Source organism: Dipodomys merriami, unplaced genomic scaffold, assembly GCF_024711535.1.
Source record: "Dipodomys merriami isolate MVZ:Mamm:240054 unplaced genomic scaffold, mDipMer1.0.p SCAF_1781, whole genome shotgun sequence".
NCBI classification, from domain to species: Eukaryota; Metazoa; Chordata; class Mammalia; order Rodentia; family Heteromyidae; genus Dipodomys; species Dipodomys merriami.
Genome location: NW_027203139.1, coordinates 63,958 through 84,750, shown reverse-complemented (window position 1 = coordinate 84,750; position 20,793 = coordinate 63,958). Strand labels below are relative to the sequence as shown.

At 41.1% G+C, this 20,793-nt stretch overlaps 1 pseudogene; it reads left to right on the top strand.

Moving 5' to 3' along the window:
* The first annotated feature begins 4,767 nt into the window (after positions 1-4,767).
* On the top strand, positions 4,768-5,762 carry LOC138829889 (mRNA decay activator protein ZFP36L1-like; annotated as a pseudogene).
* Positions 5,763-20,793: the final 15,031 nt, after the last annotated feature.

The following is a 20,793-nucleotide window of genomic DNA, read 5'->3' as shown; positions in this document are numbered from 1 at the left end:
TCTCCTTCATAACCTCAGGTCAAATAAAAACCTTCCATAGCAAAGAAAAACTGAAACAATACATCTCCACCAAACCAGCCCTATAAAAGATTTTTAAACATGTCCTATACATAGAAGACCACAATAAAGGCCAAGAAACCTCACCCAAACTGAAAATCCAAGAACCATAGGAAGAACCTAGTTGCCATAGCCCCCAAGAAGGTGGATAAAATGGTAGGAACTCCCAAATACCTCTCAGTCCTATCTCTCAACATTAACAGACTTAAGTCTCCAATTAAGCGACATAGACTGTCTAGTTGGATTAAAAAGCAAGATCCTTATATCTGCTGCCTTCAGAAGTCACACCTTGCCCTTAAAAACAAACACATTTTCAATGTGAAAGGCTGGAACAAAATCTACCAAGCAAATGGCCCTCATAAACAGGCAGGAGTTGCAATACTAATATCAGATAAAATAGACTTCAAATTAAAATTAGTGAGAAGAGATAAAGAAGGTCGCTACATACTAATTAAGGGATTGCTCCTTCAGGAGGATATTACAATTATAAATCTCCATACACCAAACAAAAGAGCACACAAATTTATCCAAGAAACACTACTTTAACTCAAATTCCACATAGATCCAAAGACTAATTGTTAGGGACTTTAACACACCACTCACTCCACTAGATAGATCAACTCGGCAAAAACTCAACAGAGAAACTGCAGATCTGAACAACTGCATAGATCAACCAGATTTAACAGACATCTATTGAATATTTCACCCAGCAGCATCAGAATACACCTGGGTTTACATGGGACTCAGTGTCAGGTTAGCGTAGACCACTTGGCTAACTTCCCCATGTACCATGCATATTGTATGCAGTGTGATGTCAGTGTACCACATTTTCAGGGTGTGAAAAGTCTGACATTCTTAATGCATATTTGTAATGTAGTGCAGCAGAAACTAGGAAAATATTGCTTGGCATTCTGTTTTGGTTTGAGAATAAGACTTACAAAGCTTAGCATTGTGGTGCATGCCTATAATCTCAACACTCAAGAAACTGAAACAAGAAGATCACATGGAATATACAGAGACTCTGTGTTCAAACAAAAGGAGGGTAGACAATAATGGAAAGGGTAACACTGATCAACATTGTCCACATGAAATAAAATGAAAATCTCTTTAAAACTATTTAAAGAGATAGTATTTATTATTTATTTTACAATTATTATTTATTTTATTATTTGCTTATTTGTTACAAATAAACTGCTGATGGCTCACACTTGCAATCCAAGATAGTCAGGAAGCTGAGATATGATGATCCCAGTTGACTTTTGGGGGATGGTAACTTGAGATAAGACTCTCATGGACTTTCTGACCCAGGCGGTTTGAATCTTGACACTCAGATCTCAGACTTCTAAGTAATTAAGCTTACAGGGGTGAACATCCAGCTCCAGGCTTCCAAGTGACTATTATCTCCAAATAACCACAAAAATGCCAAATGTGGCTCAAGTGATTGAACTCCAGCCTTCAGTGAAAAAAATCTCAAGGGACAGTACCCAGGCCTCAAGTTCAATTCCCATGAACAACAACAACAAAAACAAAGAATCATCAATAGAATATGTAATCACTGTTGTTGTTGGTACCCTGTGCTTACATGGTAAATATCAGTAATTGTTCAATGATCTCTTTGTGCATCAAACTATTAAAATCATCTTTGCCATACATCCTGACTCCACATGAGGCAAAAACATCTAACAAAGATGAAATAAAGATCCTGTGATCATTACTCAGACCAGTTCTCCCCACATTCTGGTGGCTGTTGGTGACTGTGGGAAGAGGCTATTTTTCTGAACAGACAATGTCCACAGATGCACAGTGAGGTCCCTCAAAAGCTAGCAGAAGGGATGCACCTATGCCCATCCTCAGTCACTGTAAGCATGGTGGGACTCATTTTCTGAGAAGCTTTCACACTACTGCTGTGTGTAGAATACAGTCATCAAACTGGAAATGAGTTAATATTGATACTAGAGCTAACTCTCAGCATCTATTATTGCATCCCAGAAGGAGGTGATGCACAGAGATATGTGCATGTGTGTGTAAGTACACACCTTGTGTGAACAGCAGTATTGGGATTTAAACTAAAAGTCTCACACTCTCACTCAGCTTTTTCACTCAAGTATAGCACTTGGCGCTATACTTCTTAAGCCAAAGTTTCACTGAGTTTTTTTTGTTAGTTAACTGGAAATATGAGTCTCAGGACTTTTCTGTCCATATTTTTCTGCAAACTCTAGATCTGAGCCTTTTGAGTATCTAGAATTATAGGTGTGAGACACTTGTTGCCAGCTCCAACTACTATCCAAGGAGACACATGGCTTTATTGATACAGCTGGTTGGCCTTGGTTTATGATTAGTGGAGATTGGAGTTGGAACTCCAGCCTTTCCTAGGGCCTGAGTTGGTAATTCTAGGCATCTTGTCACCATTCATCAGACAGAATTGCCTTTAGCCTACTTGTCACAGAATTGAGAGGTAACTGCCAAGTCTCCTGGAATTCAGGGCCAATGCAAGGGATATCTGTTGGTTCTGAGTAACCAGGGCTGCCATTTCCATAGCATTTCAGGCCTCCAGATTTGCCTGCTAGATCACTGTACTTCCTATGCTTCCAGCACCTTTCACTCACAAGGACTAGGGCAGGCCCAGGACTCTGCTTTGAGGTGCCATGTTTGTTTATTGGGTGAAGAATATGAATGTAAGAATCAGCAAACTCACTCAATCCAGGGCATAGAAAGCTGTTCACAGGCTTTCAGGATTTCAGCTTGACCATTCTGGGGTTGACTCCCACTGCCCCTACCTTGAAGCATCCTCTTCAGAACCTAGATCAAGAAGGTCCATAAGGGGGCTGCATTGCATCTCAACACTGCCTAGCTGCTTTCCTGCTAAGCTGCTCCTCCTGCACTCCTCCTGCTATGTGTGATGAAGGGGGCCAGAAAATCTATACCAAAATAATCCTGCTATAGCATGTGGGGTCAAAGTTCATAGGGCATAGAAACATTTTCCTGGGTTTTCATACTCAGGAAAATGAATGATTATTCTCTTTTTTGATTGGTTTTGTTTTTCATTATTTCTGGATGCTGTATATGTAAACACAGACTGGTTCAAATGTGCTCTTTGAACAATGTCTTAATTTGATAAGCAGACATCTCACAATAAATACCCAATAGCCCCATTTGTCAAAGGTCTTCTCTTCTCCAACACCTTCAAGAAGATGCAAGAAAGAAAAGAAAATATTTTTGTAACCCTTCTCTTTGATCCATGTGTGAACACAAAGTGTGGATCCAAAGTGTGGATCAAAGTGTGGTAAAGCAACAGTCTTGACCAAAAAAGCTCAGGGATAGCACCTAGACCCTGAGTTCAAGCCCTTGGAACAAAACAAAAGCACAAGAAAACAATCCACAATATGTATGGGATATAATGATATACCTGTATTATACCATAACTATGCTGTAAAAATAAACCTATTAGAAAATTTAAATTTGTTTTCTTTTGTAGCTCAGTACCCGAAGCTCAGGCCTATAATACTACTTACTCAAGAGACACTTCTCATCAACTCACCAGGAAAAAGCTGGGAGTGAAAGTGTTGCTCAAGTGGCAGAGTGCCCGCCACAAAACTAAAAGCTAAAACAAAAAGCTTGAGCTCTGTATTTAAACAGAATACTGGACCAAAATATTTCTTTTGTGTCCCTGTCTACCTTCTATCTTTCTAGAGTGAACTGAATCAATACTGTTCCATTTTTACCAGAGAAAAAATTGGATCTGAAAATGGTGCTGGGAAAACTAGATATTCACCTTCAGAAGATTGAAACTCAGTTGCTATCTCTTACACCATACCACCTACACACACACACACACACACACACACACACATTAATTCAATTTAATCAAAAGATCAGTGCTAGAGAACCTGCTATTGATTACATGTAACACTCAGATTAGCCCCTTCCAAGTCAAATCTCTGGGGCTAGGGAGTGAACTCCAGGCCAGACACACACTAGGCAATGCTCTAACATTTGAACTGTGCCTCTATCCCTTTTTTATTTAATATTTGTGAGAGGGTCTTACTACCTTGCTTCAAAGTGCCACTGAATGTATAATATCCTTGCACTGTTCCCCAAAAGCCCAAATTACAGCCTCTGCCAACATTTCCAGTTTTTCTCATTTTTCTTCCTATCTTCCACACACATAATCTCACTTCAGAAGATACTTTTCTCAGGTATTTGTTCTGATGAAAAACTGACTACTTGCCGGGTGCTAGTGGCTCACGCCTGTAATTCTAGCTACTCAGGAGGCTGAGATCTAAGGATCACAGTTCAAAGCCAGCCCAGCAGAAAAGTCAGTGAGACTCTTATCTCAAATTAACCACTAGAATACCGGAAGTGGTGCTGTGGCTCAAGCAGTAGAATGTTCGTCTTGAGCTGAAGAGCACAGGGATAGTGCCCAAGTCCAGAGTTCAAGCCCCACGACTTACGAAAAACAACAAAAAACCTGACTACATGCAACCCAATTAATATGCAGCAATCCCTTGTATTTGATGCACTGACATTTTATAATCTAAAAAGAAAACAAAAAAATCCACTTAAAGTTCTATGAGGGCAGAGTGAGAAAGGTGAGGGGCCCTGGGATTAGACATGTGGGACTCCTGACCTAAGTGGCAGAGTAAGCACCTTCCCCACATCAGGACCTTCATGACACCAAATCTGCACCTTTGTCCTCTGTCAGTGTCCACAATGACTACCCCACTCATATCTGCCACCATTTTCAACTTGAGAGAAGCTTTATGCAAGTTTTGGTTGCCAAGATGCTCAATGACAGAGCTCCCAGAGAATGGGCTGCTTGCTGGACAGGAAGGCAGTGGTCTCTCCTGCTGCTGAGGTGTTTCCCTTGGAGGCACTTGGCCAACACCCTGCCCAGCACCAAGTTCCACCAGAGCTAGGTCATCAGCTACCTGAAGGGTGAGCCAGTCCCAGTCTTGTACTCTAGGGACAGCAGCTTCAGAGACTGCTCTTTCTCACAGGTGCTGAGCAGCTGCTGCCCAATCAGAAGCAGACCAAAAGAGGCAGGTCAACTCCAGTCGCTATAAGAACTAGCTGTTCCTCCAATTTGAAGAAAACACCTATAAATATAGAGACAAGTGTCACTTCATGCACAGCATCCATAAGCTCCACAGCCTAGCCTGCCATCCCAAGTGCAAGATCTAGTACCTTCCATGTCACCAACCTTTGCCTCTATGAGCCCTGCTGCCACTTCATCCTCAAAGCCAAGGAACACAGAGCCCTGGCCAGGACCTTTCTGCAGACCTTCCCTATCTCCAGCATAGCTTTAGCTTTGCTGGATTTTCCAGTGCCAATGAGACTGCTGCCACCACGAGGCTGTTAGATAGCCCCACGTCGATCATCCCAACACCCATCCTGATTGCCGATGACCTCCTGGGCTCACCCAACCTTCCTGATGGCACCAATAACCCCTTCACCTTCTAGAGTCAGGTATTTGTTCTTTACCTCTTTCATGGGGCTGCCTTTCATGTCTACCCCACCACCTTCCTATTCTGATCCATGTCTGAGTTCTCTCACATGTTTGATTCTCATGCCACCCCTCAGAATTCTCTGTTGGGTCAAGGCTACCTGTGCAGTACAGCAGGAGCCATGCTGGGTCAGATTCCCCCATCTTGGACAATTCAGGAGACCTGCCCATTTTCAGCAAACTTTCCATCTCATATGACTAAAGCACCAGGGTAAGGAGGGACACCCCCAATCCATTCCTTCTACTCCCCTTCCTCCTGCACCACATCCTAGATCCAATTAATCACCAAAAACCTGGAAGTGACCTGTATTTCAAGTGGTACAGTACTAGCTTCGTGCTAAATGAAGCTCAAGGATAGCTCCTATCCTGAATTCAAGCACCAAGACCACCACAGAACATCAACAATAAAAAGATGAGTGATTTGGAAATGGAAAAATGCCTTTAAAGTCAAGTAGATCCACTGAAATGGAAAAAATAACCCTGTCCTATGACTAAAGGACTCAATATTGTACTTTATTTTACTTTTTATCAGTTGTGGAGCTTTAGTCATGGCCTGGGCAACGTCCCAGAACTTTTTTGCTCAAGACTAGCACTCTACTTCTTTAAGCAACAGCTACACATCTGGTTTTGGGGGTGGTTAATTAGAGTAAGAATATCACAGACTTTTCAGGCTGGCTTTGAATTGTGATCCTCAGATCTCAGCCTCCTAGAAGCTAGGATAACAAATGTGAGTCACCAGTGCCCAGCTAGGACTTAATATCTCTAAAAGAGGGCTGGGAAGCTGGCTCAGTGGTAGAGCGCTTGCGTTGCATGCCTGAGGCCCTGGGTTCAATTCCTCAGCACCACATAAGCAAAAAGAAAAAAGCCAGAAGTGGCGCTAGCTCAAGTGGTAGAGCGCTAGCCTTGAGCTGAAGAGCTGAGGGACAGCGCCCAGGCCCAGAGTTCAGGCCCCACGACCGGACCCAAAAACATAAAATATTTCTAAAAGAGCAGTACTTTTCAAATTGCCTTTGCATTCAAAATACCCCTTACAAGATTGTGACCTGGGTTTAAATTAATTGCAAAATTCATTCTAAAATGTGTAGGGGACTATAAGAAATCCTAAACAAACTAATTGGATACTGCAAAAACAAGAGGAAGTTAAGTAGGGGAGGATGACTCACATCTGTGATCTTCGCTACACATAAAGAAGAGATCTGAGGACAGTAATTCAAAACCCACCTGAGGAAGAAAAACCTTTCCAAAAATTATTTCCAAAAAAACAACAACAAATATCCAAAATTGGAGCTATGGACATGAGAAAAAACTGTTCAAGGACAGTATTAACATATACTTTTCCTTTTTCCTGTATATGTTTTTCTTTAGTTTAAAATTGCCATTGCCCAAATTTTGTTTCTCTGATATATTTATCTTTCATGCCACCTTGGAATTTGAACTCAGGACCTTGCTCTCTTGCTTATTTTTTGTTCAACGCTTGTACATAGAACTTTAGCTACACCTCTAGTTCCTGACTTTTACTGATTCATTGAATAAGGGTCTTTAAGATTTGTCTGCAGGTGCTGCTTTGAACCTCCATCTTTAGAATATGCCACTTTAGAAGCTACAATTAGTGAGATGGTCCATGACACCTGGCAAGTCATTTTCCATTTATGCAAGTCTTCTTTCTCCTATTTATGATGTATTTTATGTCAGTGTTCATATTTCTTATGTATCTTTTTTCCAAATTTTTTATTGTGATTGATTACATAATTTCATAAATTTCAAAGTATTTTGGGATAGTGATGCTTAGTTAAAGTCACAAACACATTCTAACACTCATGGGACAAATTGCCTATCATGGTCCATGAAGTTTATGATTTCTATGGGCTTTGACTATACAGTTATTTCTTCCAGATTGAGTGATATTGCATAGTGTCAGCTGTTTTCTCTTTCCCACTCATTTCCTCCCTCCCATCGCTGCCTTTAAGTTGCTTGGTTTGTTTTGATCAATGTCCGGTGCAGCCGATGGGTCCCACTGTTGTATGTTTTCCCATTTCCCTCTAGTTCTGTGTCCTCCTCCTAGTTTCCCTCTGATGTGCACATATATACCATATGTGGTCAGCGGTATGGGGTCATTTAGTAATCATTGGACTAGATGAGTGGGGGTCTTTTGTTTCTTGAGTCTTGTTTACTGTGTTGTATCACCTTATGTTCTGGATTTAACATCCACTTATCAGGGAGACCATGTGCCATTTGTCTCTTTCCTCTTGGCTTACCTCACTCAACATGATTTCTTCTAGTTCTATCCATTTCCCTGTGAATGCCATTATTTTGTTCTTTCTAATGGCAGCATAATATTCCATTGGATATAAATACATTTTTTTGATCCATTCATCTGTAGTGAGAGCATCTGGGTTGTTTCCATATTGTGGCTATTGTGAACAGTGCTGCAATAAACATGGAGGTGCATGTGTCCTTGTATCCTGGTTCCTGTTGTTCAGGATAGATGCCTAGGAGTGGTTAGTGCATGGTGACAGGCTGGAGTCCACTTTTAGTTTTCTGCATGTGGTCGCCCAGTTTTCCCAGCACCAATAGTTGAAGAGACTGTGCTTCTTCCACTGTATGTCTTTGGCTCCTTTGTCAATTATCAGCTGACTATAGGCATGTAGTTTTATTTCTGGATCTTCTATTCTATTCTCTTGGTCTTTGGGGGTCTGTTTCTTTTTGTTGGGGGGGGGGGTCCGGTCATGGAGCCTGAACTCTGGGCCTGGGTGCTGTCCCTCAGCTCTTCAGCTCAAGGCTAGCGCTCTACCACTTGAGCCATAGCGCTACTTCCGGCTTTTTTCTTTTTGCTTATGTGGTGCTGAGGAATCGAACCCAGGGCCTCAGGCATGCAAGGCAAGTGCTCTACCACTGAGCCACCTTCCCAGCCCCTCAGGGGTCTGTTTTTGTGCCAGTACCATGCTGTCTTTGTCATTATGGCTCTATAGTAGAGTTTGAAGTCTGGCATCGAGATCCCTCCCTTGTTTTCTTTTTTGCCTAGAATTATTTTGGCTATTCTAGTTCTTTTGATGTTCCATATGAATTTTTGGATTGTTTTCTCTATTTCAGCAATGTACGTCATTGGGATTTTAATAGGGATTGCATTAAATTTGTATATTAATTTTGGCATTTTCACTACATTACGTCTGCCTATCCAAGAACATGGAAGGTCTTTTCAATTTCTGGTGTCCTCTATAATTTCTTTCTTTAAGTTTTTATAGTTTTCATTAAATAGTTCTTTTGCATCTTTGGTTAAGCTAATTCCTAAATAGTTTATTTGGGGGGAGGGTATTGTGAACGAGGCTGTTGCCTTGATTTCCCTTCCTGCTTGTACATTGTTTGTGTACAGGAAGGCAACTGATTTTTGTGGGTTGATTTTGTATCCTGCTACTTTGCTGAATTAGTTTATAAGTTCTAAGAGCTTGAGGACGAAGTTTTGGGATCATGGAGTTATAGTATCCTGTCATCTGCCCAAAGAGATAATTTAACTTCTTCCTTCCCTTTGCAGATCCCTTTAATGTCTTTTTCTTGCCTTTTTTCTCTGGCTAAGGTTTCCAGAAGTATATTGAAGAAGAGTGGAGAAAGTGGGAATCCTTGCCTGATTTTAGGAGAATTGGTTGTTTTTCCCATTAAGTATAATATTGGCTGTTGGTCTGTCGTATATGGCTTTCATTGTTTTAAGGAATGTTCCTTCTATTCCTATTTTTCCCAGAGCTTTTAACATGAATATTGTCTCTTATCAAAAGCTTTTTTTCTGCATCAATGGAGATAATCATGGCTCTTGACCTTGGGTCTGTTGATATGATGGATTACATTTATTAAATTATGTAGGTTAAACCATCCATGCATCTCTGAGATGAAGCCTACTTGGCCATGATGTTTGTTTTTTTTATATGTTTCTGGATTCTGTTGGATAGAATTTTGTTAATAATCTTTGTGTCTGTGTTCATCAAGAAGATTGGTCTGTAGTTTTTTATTGTTGATGTTGTTGTTGGGTCTTTGCTTGGGTTGGGGATGAGTGTGATATTGACATCGTAGAATGAGTTTTGGATAGCTCCCTCTTTTTCTATTTCATGGAAGAGGCTGAGGAGTATGGGTGTTAGTTCCTTTTTAAAAGTCTTACAGAATTCCATAGTGAATGCATCTTGTCCTGGGCTTTTCCTTGTTGGAAAACTTCTGATTGCTTCCTTTATCTCATTGTAAGATATTGGCTTTTTTAATTGATTGGTTCTTTGTTCAGTTTGGGTAACTTGTATTTCTCTAAAAATGCATCCATTTCTGATAGGTTTTCTTTCTTAAAGAGTATGGATTCTGGATATAGTTCTTTAGAATTGCTTGGATGTCCTGGGTATTTGTTGTGATTTTTCCCGTGGCATCCCTGATCTTGTTAATTTGGGTTTCCTCTCTTAATTAATCTTGCCAAAGGTCCATCAATTTTATGTATTTTTTTAAAATATATATTTTTTTAAAAATACACTTTTGGGCATTTACCCAAATGTATACAAACAAGACCACACTAAAGCTACCAGCACAACTATGTTTATTACAGCATTATTTACCATAGCAAAGATATGGAACCAACCCAGAAGCCCCTCAGTAGATGAATGGATCAAGAAAATGTGGTATATATACACAATGGAATTCTATGCCTCCATCAGAAAGAATGACATTTCCCCATTTGTTAGGAAATGGAAAGGCTTGGAAAAAATTATATTAAGTGAAGTAAGCCAGGCCCAAAGAAGCATAGGTCCCATGGTTTCCCTTATTTGCAATATCTAGTATAGGTATGAGTCAAGCGGAAAAGTTCAGATAATGTGATGTTAGGAAAACGAACCCTCAAATATGTATTTTAATGTTTTTGTTTCTTTCATGCATGTGTTTCTAACGCATTTATAAGATTATTTCTTTGTTGCTTTGTATGTCCCTCCCCCACAGTATAACCCCTGCTTTCACTTTATTTGATGTCAGTATAACATGTGGAGGAGATGGGGACCAACAAGTCGTTTAAGGATTCAGGTGGACCTGTTGCAACAAGGAGAATTACAAAATGTCATGTCAAAGCAAGCTTTACAATGTCGGTGGGGGGGGGGGAGGGGGGTATGATTGGGTGGGGGGAGGGGGGAGGCTGGGAAGGGAGGTGAAGGGTAAACAAAGGAGGAGGCTGCAATGCTTGGTAAGAAATGTATGCATTATCCTGCCAATGTAATTGTAACCCCTCTGTACTGTATGCTCTCAAATAAAATAAAATAAAATTAAAAAACAAAAAAAAAAACAAAAAAAACAGCTTTTTGTTTTATTAATTTTATTTATAATTTTCTTAATCTCTATCTCGTTAATTTCAGCTCTTAATTTGGTAATCTGGTTCCGTTTAGTAACTTTAAGTTCCACTGTTTTCATGTTTTTCTAGTAATTTACAACATGGGATTATTTACTTAGTCTATCTCTATTTTCTTGATGTGGACACTGAGGGCAATAAATTTGCCCCCTCAGGAATGCTTTTGCTGTGTCCCACAGGTTTCTTGATGTGTATTCATTTTCATTGAATTGTGGGATCTTATGTATCTTGTTAAATATTTTCTCCCCAAACTAGGTTTTTGGTGTTATTTAAGGTGAAATTTTCTTAGATGTTTGCATGAAGCACAATGGATGTGTAATGATACTTGAATTCACTGTTGGAAGAGAGTCCCATGAACCACTACATTTACTCTGGCATTTGTCCCAATTGACAGATTATGAGCTTGAGGATCAAGAAGGAACACCTTTCTAGGATGTCTGGTCTGCTATGTCCTAGAGCTAGTGTAGGGACCCTATTACCATATAGAAGCACGGCCTGGACTTTTGCCACTGCCTATGCATTTAATAGTTGCCTCTATATTCAGTAGATGCTCTTGTACAGCTACAGGTGTTTCAACCCACTCAGGACCCATGTGCCTGGGTCATCAGATTATAGGAAGAAAAAATCCACAGTATATAGGATTCAAGAATTGTACAACATAAATATTGACGTTTTAATAGAGTTAGAAGAGTAAATAAAATAAACATTTTACATCAATCATGACAAAAAGTAAAATAGATATTTTCCCAGGGAGGGGAGAAGGAACCTATAACACTAGATCTTCCTATAAGTTGCCTATAAGCAGAAATGCTAGGTCAGGGTAGTCAAAGGGATCTACCACCTCATTACAGGAAGGCTTTTCTTCCTGAGTTGAGGGAGGGACATATTCTTATTTCTCCATTGGAGATCGGTTTTCCTTCAGCAGATATTCTGTGAGGACAGACTCCCTTTCCTCAACTGAATCAAGCTTTCAGACATCACTTATTGGTGCTTCTGAACACAGACTGGGGAAATTTTCCTCAAACCCCACAGTGCTGGTTTATCCTGCATGCCAAGACATGTCCTGATTTGACTCATCTGGAGCTGATCTAGGCAGACAGTGAAAGTCAAGTGAATAAATTCTGGCTCTTCTTCCACTGTAGTACCTGCAGGTTCATCTGCATCATGTGTAGGGTTCAGAACAAGTGGGACATCCACAGTACTCGAAATCTGCTTGGTCTTTTCTGCAAATGGCCTTATCTGCTCTACATTCACATTCTTTCTGGAGTCCAGTGATGACTCCAGATCTCCATCATCACCATTGGTGACGTCACTGAGGGTTCTTTATTTCGAATTCAGGGAAAGCTGCTCTATGTTGATCGGAACCTGAGAATGGAAATAGGTAAAGGATTCTTAGAGTGGAGTCTATAAGTTCAGGTGTAATTAAACTGCCATGAGGTTTTAATGAAGAAAGCTATTGAACTTGAGTTTGGACTGAACAGTGGTGAGAAGGTAGGGTGTTTCTAATCAGCGCCGATGCCTGAATATTTTCAAAAAAGAACAGGCATTACCTGGCAGAGAATATCCATAAAAGGACATTTTGTCTAGCTGGGTTGTACTAAGGGCTCCTGGCCAATCACCATCCTGAGAAGCCCATCCCTAGGGGCCTAGTTTTGATCACTACTCACAAAGTCTTGGCACCTATACAAGGACTCCTCCTTTTTCTTGCTCTGATAAGTCATGTGTCACTCCAGCTGGTCAAGAAGGATGTGTAAGAGGAAGAGCAAGTCCAAGAGTGCAAGTTGAATATGACATAGTATATGAGTTTATTCAGGTTGTCTTGGTTCCTGGGCTCATAGAAGTCATCAGGGGAAAAATCCATCCGCAAAGTGAAGATGGAATAAAGGGAGCAGATTGGTGGCAAGGTGAGAACCTGACCTCTCCCTTCTCTGCCTCCCATAACCCCTTTCTTACAAACCCCATGCAGAGGCTGTCCATCCTCTATGCAGAGGTGCATTTATTAGGAAGTGGGAGGAGATTCCTGGGATTAGGATGCTTCTCACAACCCAGTTCTAAAAGCTGCTGCAAGACAATTCTCCAAATTTCTTACTGTGGGTTGTTTCCCCCAGGATATGATTCTCTGCACACAATATTCCCTGTCATCGATAAGAGACCACAACCACACCCACACCTGTGCCATCTGCCAACTACTAAAGTCCCAAGCCTTAACTCCCTGGTGGAAATCATAAATAGTGTGCAAAGGAGAAATGTGTACTTTGAATCAGAAGCCTCAAATATACCCAGTTGGCTAGGAGAGGCCTTCTCTTTGTGCCAGAGTTCACTTACTTCTTTACTTGTTCATCTTCCTCACAGTTTGGGCAGAGGGATCTGTACCTATGGGAGGACAGGAGAATGTCACTTTAATGGCTCCTCTTTTCAGAACTAACAGGAAACCTAAGGATCTGGCTAAGTCCCAAATGGGAATGTGAAACTGAGAGACAACAACAGTGAAGTATGTCTATTCAGTCCTGTGAAAATTCTGCTAAGAGGCTTAGAGAAGTCTGTTCAAAGTAAATGTGCCAATGGTTCACCTCCAATCTTAGCTAATCAGGAGGCAGAGATCTGAGAATCACCATTTGAAGCAAGTCTGGCAGAAAAATTTGAAGACACTTATCTTCAATTGACCAGCAAAAAGGCAGAAATGACCCTGTGACTCAAATGGTAGAGTGCCAGCTGTGAGCACCAAAGGATTGGTACTTAGACCCTGAGTTCAAGTAGCAAGACATAAAAAGTAAATGGTTCAGGGGCTGGGAAGGTGGCTCAGTGGTAGAGCACTTGCCTTGCATGCATGAGGCCCTGGGTTCAATTCCACAGCACCACATAAGCAGAAAAAAAAGCCGGAAGTGGCGCTGTGGCTCAAGTGGTAGAGCACTAGCCTTGAGCTGAAGAGCTGAGGGACAGCTTCCAGGCCCAGAGTTCAGGCCAACAACTGGACCCCCCCAAAAAAGTAAATGGTTCAGGGCTTACAAATGGAAGGCATCCCTGCTGGCTCAGAAGTCATTTAGCCACCTTTGACACCCTAGCCCTTTCTCTGATTACATTATTTCACAGGCCTCCAGGATTACTACTGAAAACTTATTTACAAATGGTAAAAGTGATTTCCTGGAGCCTCAGCTAGGTGAGAGTTACTGGCTCATGCCTATAATCCTGATTTGTCAGTAAACAGATTTCTAAAGCTCCAGTAGCTTCTGAGGGAAATGAAATGTCCTGGCTGGCCAGTCCTAAGAAATTAGCCATGGTGTGTTCTTCTTTGTCTTATGCCAAGCTCTTGTGAGAAGACCCCTGTGAAACAAACGGTCTCAGATTGGAGCCAGTACTCCCAAGACTCATCCATGAGGGCTGGCTGAGCAGCCCTAGATTAAAAGAGGAGCACTCACTTTTTAAACATAATAGCCAGCACTTGCTCCATTTTCCCACAGTCTATAGTTGTATAGGAAGTTTTGAATAAAGAAGAGATCTCCTTTCTGGTGGGCAGGGACTAGGTTAATCACAAGCATCTCCAGGCCTGCCTCCAAGCTCCATACTTTACAGGGTATATCCCAGGTTGGAGCCGACTCCTTTTCACACTAAGGTGGTAAAAAGAATGGATCTTTCAAACATGCAATTGGGAGCACACTTCAAATTGAGTAACTGTAATAGAGTGGATTGAAAACTACATAGAAAGAATTATTTCAATATAGACACTTAAAAGCACACAAGAAGATGGTTCTAGTCTGAGTAGGATGAGATCAAATAGGTTTCCTATCATGATTACACCTCACCTGAGTTGCTCTGTATTTCTCTTGGTTTCTACTTGGACAAAGGCCTAAGAAACTAGATTTGGTTCTTGGTACTGATCCCATGTCTGCAGCGTTGAGTGACCCACTCACACCTCTCTTGCCTGAGACCCGAGTCTCCTGACTTTTTTTGGGGGGGGGGGCGGGCCGTCGTGGGGTCTGAACTCTGGGCCTGGGAGTTGTCCCTCAGCTTTTCAGCTCAAGGCTAGTGCTCTACCATTTGAGCCACAGCACCACTTCCAGCTTTTTTACTTTGCTTATGTGGTGCTGAAGAATTGAACCCAGGGCCTCACGCATGCAAGGCAAGCACTCTACCACTGAGCCACCTTCCCAGCCCCAAGTCTCCTGACTTTTGAACACAGAATAAGAACATCTTTCTTGTTCCAGAGCCACAGGCCAAGTGAGCTGACTTGAACAAACTTTCACAGTTTGCTATCACAGTTCCATGTTCTAATCCACTGTGAGGGAGGCAAGGTCACCTCTCAGGTTTCAATAATCTAAGCTGCTTGCTCACGTAAGACCTTCCCCAAAACAAACGAGTCTGAAATCACCACTTCCACATCACAATTTACACATATGGACATAGTAAACAGCATACCTTGTTTGTCGAATTCCCTAGGTACTAGCATGGTCTCAGCTTCAAGGAGTCATTCCTAGGTCAGATCCATGCCTTATTAGTCACTATTCCTATCACCCGGCACAAATCATTTTACTTCTCAAGGCACTCTCAGCCTGCTCTGTGCTTCCTGCACATGTTTTTTTTACATCTATATCTTAGGACATTATTTTGTTTCTGTATCCTAATCTTCTGTTTGCCCTTAAGGGCAGTCATCAGCAAAATATGCAAGTACCTAGAGGTGGGAAGATCAAAGAAGTATTGTTAAACAAACATTACACACATAGATATTTTTACAGGTGTCCATTCTTGTAAGAAAAAAGACTTTTTTTATTCTGTTGTCAAATATTTTATGATGTAGGGAAGGGGAGAAGGGAAAAGGTGCTGCATTTGTTTTTATTGTTATGATGACTATTATTTTAAGAATATGACAGCATTTAGGGAATGTTATCTATAAAGCTAGATAGAAAACTGCTATTTGGTTTTTTTTTACAAGCTATTTGTTTATACAGTACTTGCCTCTGAAGTCTTGGCTTCTGTGTGCCATGATCTATCCTTCTCCTTCAAGAAATACAAAAATTAAGTTCACAAATTGCCAAGCTGTTGTCCAATCTCTGGATGTGAATGTAAGATACAATGTTGCTTGAGAGAGAGAGAGAGAGAGAGAGAGAGAGAGAGAGAGAGAGAGAGAGAGAGAGAGAGAGAGAGAGAGAGAGAGAGAGAGAGCATGCTCACACACTCACATGAATGTTTTAGGCTTGTGCTCACGGTTACCTTGAGTATCTTCTGCTCAAAACTAGTGCTCTACTACCTGAGCCACAACTCCACTTCCAGCTTATTCTAATTAATTGGAGATGAGAGACTCACAGAGTTTCTTGCCCAGTCTGGATTGGAACTGAATCTTCAGTGTTCAAAGTCCTGTGTAGCTGGGATTATAGGTAAGAGCCACCAGAATCTGCTGAGAGATCAAGAAGGTTGCAAGTTTCAGTCCAGCTTCACAAAACACTATATCCAGCAACTCTAAATCCCTACATGATGGAATATGATGGAATGAGGATAAATTAGGGGTATAGTATACTAGCATAACTTACATAATACCCTGGTCTCAATATCTACCATCACAAAACCAAGCAAAATGAGGCAATTTCAAAAAAATCCATCTTATAATAATTTAATTGTGAAAATAATTAAAAAGGAAAAACATTCGTATTTATAGGGGATAGTGGATGGCAGAATAAGAAAAGGAAAATTGTATACTGCATGAAAATTATTCTCTGGTATTGTCATGGTGGATATATGGTAATGCTTTACAAAGCAGCAATAAATAAAGATATATCTACTACCTATCCCTATCCACTTCCAATCCTTCAGTGAACATTATCAATTTATGGATGCTTATGGTATATTCCAAAATAACAAGTAGAGTCATGATGTTACCAAAGTACATTGGTAATCAAAGTTTTAAGAGATGAAAGTGCTATCCCTGCAGTACTATTTTTTGTTGGTGGTTGTGGTGATCACGGAGCCTGAACTCTTGACCTGGGCCTGTCCCTCAGTTCTTCAGTTCAAGGCTAGCACTCTACCACTTGAGCCATGGCTCCACTTCCAACTTTTTTTCTGCTTATGTGGTGCTGACGAATTGAACCCGAGGCCTCATGCATGCAAGGCAAGCACTCTACTACTGAGCCACCTTCCCAGGCCCTGAAGGTGCTAATTATATCGAAGTGATTATTATATACTCAACAAGGACTGTATTATCACTATACACCCTAAGTATGTACAAACACTACTTCAAATTTAAGCAGAACACATCAAGGTTTTGAAGACATATGCCTGTAAAGCTATCTACTTGGGAAGTTGACATTAGTTCAAGACCAGTCTAGTTATACCTACACAAAGCTCCTTCTCATTCACTTGCTATGTGTGGTGGCACACATCAGTCATCTCAGGTACAAGGGAGGCTGAGAGTAGGAGGATTTTAATCCCAGGCCAGCCTGGGATTAAGTTCCCTGTGGAAAAAGTTCCTTGTGACTCCAACAAACTACTCAAACAAAGAAAGAAGTGGTGCTGTGGCTTAAGTGCTATTTCCACAAAAAAATTCTCGTAAATGTGTATATATATTAAAAAGGTGGGACTGTAGGGCTGGGAAGATGGCTCAGTGGTAGAGTGCGTGCCTTGCATGCCTGAGGCCCTGGGTTCGATTCCTCAGTACCACATAAGCAAAAAGAAAAAAGCCGGAAGTGGCGCTGTGGCTCAAGTGGTAGAGCGCTAGCTTTGAGCTGAAGATCTGAGGGACAGCATCCAGGCCCAGAGTTCAGGCCCCACGACCGGGCCCCCCCCCCCGCAAAAAAAGGTGGGAGTGTAGAGGAGGCTCAGATAATAGTAGACTGAATGGTAGGCAGAAAAATCAAAGGCAAATAATTTCAAAGTACAGGAAAACTATGTATAAGTAGGACATAAAGAACCTCAATGACAGCAGTTGACCAATAGTAGATTGTGGCTCTTTAGAGGAAAAGAAAACAGCAGAGAGGGTTTTTCTACCAAAATATATGTATTTCTGAATCACTATAGTGAAACTCCTTGCTTGGTGCAGGTGGCTCATGCCTGTAATCCTAGCTACTCAGGAGGCTCAGATCTGAGGATCACGGTTCAAAGCCAGCCCAAATACTTCTTCAAATAGTTTGTTCCAGGCAGGAACATCCATCAGACTCTTATCTCCAATAAACGACTAGAAAACCGGAAGTGGCACTGTGGCTTAAGCAGTAGAGCACTTGCCATGAGCTGAAGAGCATAGGGACAGACAGTGCCAGGCCCAGAGTTCAAGCCCCATGACCAACCAAAAACAAAAACAAACAAACAACGAAAAAAAAAAACATAGTGAAATTCCTTGGTGCAGTTCATACATACACAGAAATGCCAGGAAAGAAAAACAGGCTCAGATGTGAAGGTGGGCACAAGTGGGAAAGGTAGGGAATTGAATCTCATGGGAGAAGAATTATAGAGGGGCTGATGTTGATTGGGATATATTTTATATATGTGTGGAAATTTGACAAATCCTTTTGTGGCTAATAAAAATTTAATTATTTAATCTAGCAGCAATGGCTCAATTCTAGCTACTTAGGAGGCTGAAGTTCTGCAGAAACAAGTTTCAAATCCAGACAGAAAATGTTATTGGAAACACAGTCTTTAAAATAATAGGCAAAATCTAGCTTGCATATGTGTTTCTATCATAGCTGGGTCAGCTGAGAAAGCAAGGTAAGAAAGAGCAAGGCTCTGATGTCAAAAACCAGTACTTGAAGGGGAAAAGGGGCATTTTATAAGTCATAAGAATTGTCTGTATTCAGTGGATATAAGTTCATATCAAATTCATAATTTAAATTTTTATCCAGTGTTATGAGCTCTATTTTATATTGTAGATACCACTTACAAAACAAAAATGTGATGTATGTATGTATCTCTCTCTATATATATTTATCTATGTATCTATGTATCTATTTGTCTATCTATCTATCTTCTATCTATGTGACTGCCTGAGTGTCTTCTATTTTGCCAGTTCTTGAATTCAGGGCATGAACTCACATTCCTTAGGATTAGCTTGATTGCTCATGGCTGGCAAACAACTGAGCCAGGCCTCCATTCTGTCTTTTGGTTAGTTTATTACAGATGGAGTCTGTGGACTTGTTTTTAGGATAGGAGTGGCTTCAAATAATTATTCTCCAGTTCTCAGGAGAAGACCAGCTAGGCTTATAGGCACGGGTGAATGGTGGAAGGCAAAAGGCTTTCTTTCAATGAGGTCTAGTTTGTTTATATATTTGTCAATAATATTGTTGGTATGTTTTTTGGAAAAAGTAATTTCTTAATGCAAGATCATAGTGGTGGAGCACTAGTCTTGAGCAGAAAGTTCAGGGAGAGACCTTGGCCCTTGGTTCAAGCCTCAGGACACACACACACACACACACACACACACACACACACACACACACACACACACACACACACAGCCTAAAATGTATAAAAACTATGCCAACTTTCTCAGGACACAAGGATTTTTTTACATAGCTGCCAACTTTGGCTCAAATACACAGGCATCCAAAGAAAACTTTATTTTTATCTATTCTGCATTCATGGTGATTTCTTTGAATAACCAGTTCAAGGTTCTAAAACCCACAACATAAAAGATCTCATTGAGATAAACAGATGGACACACAACTGTAATCCCTTCACTCAGAAGGTTTTGGCAGGAGGATTGGAGTATGACTCAAATGTGTTTGACACACCAAGACCTAAGGTAAAACACATCAAAAATGAATAAATAAAATATCAGTCCCATGAACACTTGCCTTATCTTCTTTACTCCCTAGGTCCAGGATTATGGTGTTCACCACATCACAACCTGTTTAGTTATTTTAAGAAACAGATGGATGCCGGGCACTGGTGGCTCATGCCTGTAATCCTAGCTACTCAGGAGGCTGAGATCTGAGGATCGAGGTTCAAAGCCAGCCCGGGCAGGAGAGACATGAGACTCCTATCTCCAATAAAAACCACCAGAAAACCGGAAGTGGTGCTGTAGATCAAGTGGTAGAGCGCTCGCGTTGAGCTGAAGAGCTGAGGGACAGCGCCCAGGCCCAGAGTTCAAGCCCCATGACTGACAAAAAAAAAAAAAAAAAAGAAAGAAAGAAACAGATGGTTTTCCCTGATGCAAAGGGTCAGAAAAGGGTAAATGTTGTTCAGAGTCCTTTGGTGGAAACCAAGTCCTTAGCACAAAATGCAGGGATGTTCTTATTGGTCTGTTCCAATGTAAACACAGCAGATGGGCTCCTAACCCCAGGCCCCTGGACAGCAATGTCTCTGTGCAATACTAAGGTGAAGGCAGTTCCAGACACCAGAGGAAGAGCTGATTGTATGTGAGGATGAAATTCAGCAGGGTCAAGCTTGCTTCTCAATACACACACACCACTACTACCCTTACCACCATTACCACTACCACCACCACACCAAAGAGTCTTTAGCATTCTGGCCATCTGCCTCTCCCCAAAACTTATGCTATTATACAAGTTATTCCAAGACAAACTCATCAGTGTTGAAGGGATTGAGTTGCCACTGTTCTTTCTATACCTTCCAGTGTTTCGTGTTTCAAACTAGGAAGGTCTAAGGTGACCACATAACTGCCTAAGTTGAAATTATGTTTGCATGGAGACCTAGCTATGTAATGGTGGACAAGTTGCATAACTTCAATCCTCAGGTTTTTTTTAATCTGCAAATGGGAATAAGGATTAGTATAGGGGTGCATGCCTGTTTACCTATTTATGGACAGAAGGAGAATAGCAGTCCACAGCCAAACCAATGTGAAAGAAAATGGAAAAAAGCAAAAGGACTGGAAGCGTGGCTACAGTGGTAATGTCGAGGTGCTGCCCTAACTTGTGGAGAGCCCTGAACATAATAGCAC